Source organism: Salmo salar, chromosome ssa20, assembly GCF_905237065.1.
Source record: "Salmo salar chromosome ssa20, Ssal_v3.1, whole genome shotgun sequence".
NCBI classification, from domain to species: Eukaryota; Metazoa; Chordata; class Actinopteri; order Salmoniformes; family Salmonidae; genus Salmo; species Salmo salar.
The window spans coordinates 87,024,567-87,030,566 of NC_059461.1; positions in this window are offsets into that span (position 1 = coordinate 87,024,567).

The following is a 6,000-nucleotide window of genomic DNA, read 5'->3' on the forward strand; positions in this document are numbered from 1 at the left end:
GGATCGCTTACCATACCATATGAATTTTGAAACCGCACATTTTATCCTTATAGACAGAAGGGGAAACATGGGAAGCATTGAACTACAGAAATTCAGCCGTGGCAATATATTCATTTTGACATTCACTTCTTCTGGATTGGTGGGTCCCTTGTGGGACGGTTGAGCTAATGTAGGCTTTGCGCACACACTGCTGCCATCTAGTGGCCAGTATCTAAATTGCACCTGGGCTGTAATAATACATTATGGCCTTTGTCTTGCATTTCAAAGATAATGGAAGAAAAAAAAATTTAAACGGTTGTTTTTTTCTTTGTATTTCCTTTTACCAGATCCAATGTGTTATAATCTCCTACATTCATTTCACATTTCCACAAACTTCAAAGTGTTTCCTTTCAAATGGTACCAAGAAAAATGCATATCCTTGCTTCAGGGCCTGAGCTACAGGAAATTAGATTTGGGTATGTAATTTTAGGCGAAAATTGAAATTGAAAGAAAGGGGCCGATCCTTAAGAGGTTTTAAAGCAACTGCAATGTTAATCCATGTACTGACGTCGGATTTAATTGTTTTGAGGATACTGTTCAAGTTTCTGGCAATGATTTTATCTAAGGAAGGAAATATATCCACTCCCAAATATTTAAAATGGGAAACGATTGGGATTTCATAAATATATGGAGTACTCCATTGAGGTCTTGAGAGGCAGTTGAGCTGATTTGCTTGGATATATTTTATAACTTCAGATTAAGCTGAATGCATCTCATATCAAATAAAATTTGTCACATGCCGAATACAACTGTGAAATGCTTACTTACAAGCCCTTAACCAACAATGCAGTTTAAAAAATATTTACAAAATAAAGTAAAGTACATTATTTAAAAAAAGTAACACAAGAAACGTACATAACAATAACTAGGCTATATACAGGGGGTACCGGTACCGAGTCCATATGCGGGGGTGCAGGTTTGTCGAGGTAATTTGTAACGTGAATATGCATAGGTAATAAACAGCGAGTAGCAGCAGTGTAGAAACAAAGGGGAGGGGGGGACGGCAATGTAAATAGTCCAGGTGGCCATTTGATTAATTGCCATCTATGATCTTCAATGTGTTTGGAAGTAATTGAGATTCATTACTAGATATAATAAAATATTGTCTGTGTATAATGAGAGGAAGTGATCAGTAGATTTTAGGGGAAAGTGGTGTTAGTTCCTTCAATTGATAAATTGCCTTGGCCAGGAGTTCCATGGATAATAAAAATAGCAAAAAAGACATTGGATCACCTTGTCTGCTGCTTCTTTGGATTCTGAATGTAGTGGAGCCAATTCCCATATGTTCCAAGACAGACCAGAGATATGACCATTCTAGTCTATCAAAAGCCTTTTCTGCATTGAGAGATAAAACAGCCCAAAGAGAATTTTGTTTCTGATGAAGCATTTAAGATATGTAATAATCAACAGAGGTTATACAAGGAAAAACTTTTTTTATTATTATTTGTTTTCTGGCTTGTTGTGGATTTACATTCAGAAGTGTACAGTTCTTTACAGAAGCGGGAGAATATTTTATTGATAAATCTGGGTTCTGATAGTAATTCCCCTTTTCCAAATGCAACAGTTGCTATATGAGCTAATTTATCATTAATGCGTAGCTTGTTGGCCACTAAACAACTGGAACGATTACCATGGTTGAGTCTAACTCGATGAATTGCACATTTTGCTTTCTGTCTTATCAATAAATTAAGTTCTGTCTTGACTTTGGAAATATTAATAGCTAACGGGTCTGAAAAAAGTGTATCTGGAGAACGCTCTAACGCATTTAACAACATTTCCAATTCTGCTACTTCTTTAATTGTGATTTACTCAAACCAGTTGCAAATGCAGTTGTAACATTTTTTTTTTTAAACCTTGGGTGGTATTCCATAGAATCCGGGGTTATTGACTGAATTGTTATTGAGCATTATGCATTAATTTAGTTGAATTTGAAATTGATCACAGAATGTTAAAAGGCCATCTTGTGGCTCTTTTAGCAGATTCTACAATTTGTAATTGGCAGAGGTCGGCGTGGTGATCAGACAAGTTCATATGTTGAATTTCTATTTTCTTAATTTTAGAAAATAGAGGTGTATATAATAATACAAAATCGATTCAGAAGAACGTTTCAGGAAAAGTGTTTTATGCCTGTTTCAGTAGAACGTGTATCCATTTGCATTTGGATGATGTACTCACCAGGTATGAATGAGGTTGTAATCAGAGAGTATATGTTAGAAGAGCTTTGGTTGCATGTGGATTTCAGGTGGTCATATTAGATTTGTCCCACATGCCCAAAATGGCATTCATGTTTGTCCTAATAACAGATGGAATTCAGTAAATTCTAGCAATATGCTGTTCAGAGAATCCAAAAAAAACATATGATCATATCAATTCAGAGCATTAACATTAATAAAGAAAATGTTCTTTCCATTATGGATGCATTTTTAGGAAAGTGATTTTGCCTTCTTGGTCTTCACCTTTGAGCTTGAGTTTCTTATGTAATATTATGGTTACACCTTTAGTTTTGTTGGGGCTGATGAAAAAGTAGCCATTTTCTACAAATGGTCCCTCATTTTATGTGCTTCCTTACTGATTAGGTGTGTTTCTTGGAACATTGCTATGTCAACATGGTTTCTTGCCAGAATATCAAGACAACTTGAAGGACAGTTTAGCCCTTTCAAATTCCAAGAGAGAATTGCTAGTATTGCCATTGTTATATTAACAAAATAATTGTTATCTTTAGTGTTGATAAGCCCATGGATGTGTAACAAAAAGCAGAACTAAGATGGAAACTCACCCATTGGTCGTTTCCCATACAGAAAACCCTCCCTGTAAACCATTCTCCCCTCTCTCCGCTTCCCTGTCCCCCCTTCCCTAACCCCACCTCCCTAACCCCATCTAGCCCCACCACCCTAGCCCCCCTTCCCTAACCCCACCTCCCTAACCCCCATTCCCTAACCCCACCTTCCTAGCCCCCCCTCCCCTAACCCCACATCCCTAACCCCACATCCCTAGCCCCACCTCCCTAGCCCCCCCTTCCTTAACCCCACCTTCCTAGCTCCACGATGCCTAGCCCCCCTTCCCTAACCCCACCTCCCTAGCCCCCCCTTGCCTAACCCCACCTCCCTGCCCCATGTTTTAGTCTTCAGGTATTCATTATTTAGGGTGGGTAATGAAGAGAATAAAACAAAAAGTAGAAAGTGAACATAACAACAGATAAACAGTCAAATAGGACCTGCAGGCATTTAAGTATTCCATACTACATACAAAAAAAGTGGCATATGCAAAAAAATTCAGTCTATAATCTATATTGTTGATCATGGCCTGTAGGCCAAGTCCTCCCTAGGAGATCAATTCAAAAACTTGCCGGAAACAAAAGGGGGACAGAAGTCAACAGGAAGAAAAATAAACGAAAGCAATTGTGTACTCGCTCATATGGGACTGGTCATCTCTCCTTAGCAGTCGCAACAAACAAACAAATTGTAGGGGAATAGCTTCCAACCTACACATAGTGTACAAAACATTAAGAACACCTGCTCAGGTTAAATAATGATTTTCAAGCCTTGAGACAATTGAGACATGGATTGTGTATGTGTGCCATTCAAAGGGTAAGTGGGCAAGACAAAAGATGTAAGTGCCTTTGAACAGGGCATGGTAGTAGGTGCCAGGCGCAACGGTTTGTGTCAAGAACTGCAACAGTTTCTGGGTTTTTCATTCCCAACTGTCTCCCGTGCGTATCAAGAATGGTCCTCCACCCAAAGAACATCCAGCCACATGACACAACGGTGGGAAGCATTGGAGTCAACATGGGCCAGCATCCCTGTGAAACGCTTTCGGAACCTTGTAGAGTCCATGCCTCGAGGAATTGAAGCTGTTTTGTGGGCAAAAGGAGGGGTGGGAGGGTGGGATGCAACTCAATATTAGGAATGTGTTCCTAATGTTTGGTTTACTGAGCACATATAGGTATATTTTTCCCATGTAGGGATTCAATGCATTGTAGCCCCACAAGGAAGCAGCCTTAGTCCCTGTGGTACCTGAATATTATTGTCCGTTGTTTATTCATTGGTGTGACGTCATCACTGTGTTAATATCCTGGTAAAATAATACTAACAAAGTCCAGTACACAGCATATTCGTAATGTTTCTTGTACACACTTAAGGGAGATGTCCTCATCGTTGTCTTATGCTGAAGGCAGCATCATAGCCATAGGCAAAGGCTGCGTGATAGTGCATGGATAGCATTCCTGAACATTGAGCCAGTCATAATGGGGGTTTTCATCTGTCTACTCGTACCATTGCGTCTTGGTTTTGAGCATCCCTGGCGGTGGAGAAATGTGTGTTTTCTCTTCTGTAAGGACAAGATGAGTTTTGTCGGGTGGATGAAGCCGCGTCTCAGATGTAGCTTACATCATTGTGCAACATCATGGTTAAACTCAAGGCATCATACAGCTTGAAAAAGTGGATTTCTACTGGTGTGGGGATTTAATAGGGGTGGCAGCGTAGCCTAGTGGTTAGAGCATTAGACAAGTAACTGAAAGGTTGCAAGATGGAATCCCTGAGCTGACAAGGTAAATATCTGTCATTCTGCCCCTGAACAAGGCAGTTGTTCCCTGGAAGGCCGTCATTGAAAATAAAAATTTGTTCTGAACTTACTTGCCGAGTTAAATAAAGGTAAAATAAAAATAGTACAGTATGATGTAATATCTGTCTGAATGGGTCCATCAGATGTTGTTGAAGAACAGATACTGTATCTCCTGTACTACACATTACCTTCAATAACATCACCCTCACAGGCTTTCTCCAATTACCCCCAATTACCTGCTCCCCAAGTTATCCTCCAATAACAAGTCCCAATTAACCCCCTCCTGCCCCTTCCTCCCTACAAGCACCCCCTGGTGGCTGTGTGCTTGTTTTTTAGCCGGGGGCTCATTTCTCCCTATATCAGCAGCTCCCCTTCTCTCCTCTTCCTCTCCCTTTTTCACTCTGACTCTCTGCAGGAGATGCCAGACTGACAGACACTCATCCTCTCTCTCTCTCTCTGTCTGTCTGTCTGTCTGTCTGTCTGTCTGTCTGTCTGTCTGTCTGTCTGTCTGTCTGTCTGTCTGTCTCACCAGGATAAGGTTTACTGTTGCCAGGTAGAGTAGAACAAGGTTTTGTCTGTCAATCGCTGTTTTTTCACATGTCTGGTTACAGGTGACTGTGGTGTATGGTGTATCTCTTCATTGAAAGCACTTTTTGTTGATATCCTTCTGTCTACAGAGTGTTCTGTCTGGAAGGTCTTGGTTTGGTCTCTCTCCAACAGGTGACGGAACTCTCCCAGTCTTCGGCCTTGTCTCTCTCCAGGTGATGTGCTTCTGGGGCTGGCTGTGGCTGCTCTACTGTCTCCATGTCCCTGGGTGTGTCTGGGGTCTGGATGGAGGTGGAGAGGGGGCTTGTCGGCTGGTAGCTAAGCCCATTTCCGGCAGTGTTTATCGGGCAGGAGATGTGGTCATTGGGGGCCTGTTCCCCATCCATGTGGAAGCCCCACTACCAGAGCAGGAGTTCAGGAGCATTAAGGGAAATTCTACCTGTACAATGTACGCAGCTTGTGAGATAACAGCTTTTTGTCATTGTGTTTTCACTTGAAGGTAATGTGTATTCAGTTACCTCCTATCTGTCCGCTTCATCCTTTCTTCCGTCTGTCAGTTTCAACCAGCGTGCTTACCGCTGGCTCCAGACTATGACCTTTGCAGTGGAGGAGATTAACCGTGACCCAGCCCTCCTGCCTAACCTCACCCTGGGGTTCCTGGCTTCTGACACATGCCGGTCAGAGGGCACCACCCTGGGGGCAGCCCTAGCCATGGTGACCGGCAAGGAGGCCTCTGTGGTGGGCACAGAGTGTGGCACAACCCCCGAGGTTCCCGTCATCATCGGGGATGCCCGCTCCTCAGCTTCCATCGTGGTGGCACAAACCCTCGGGCCGTTTGATTTACCCATGGTGAGG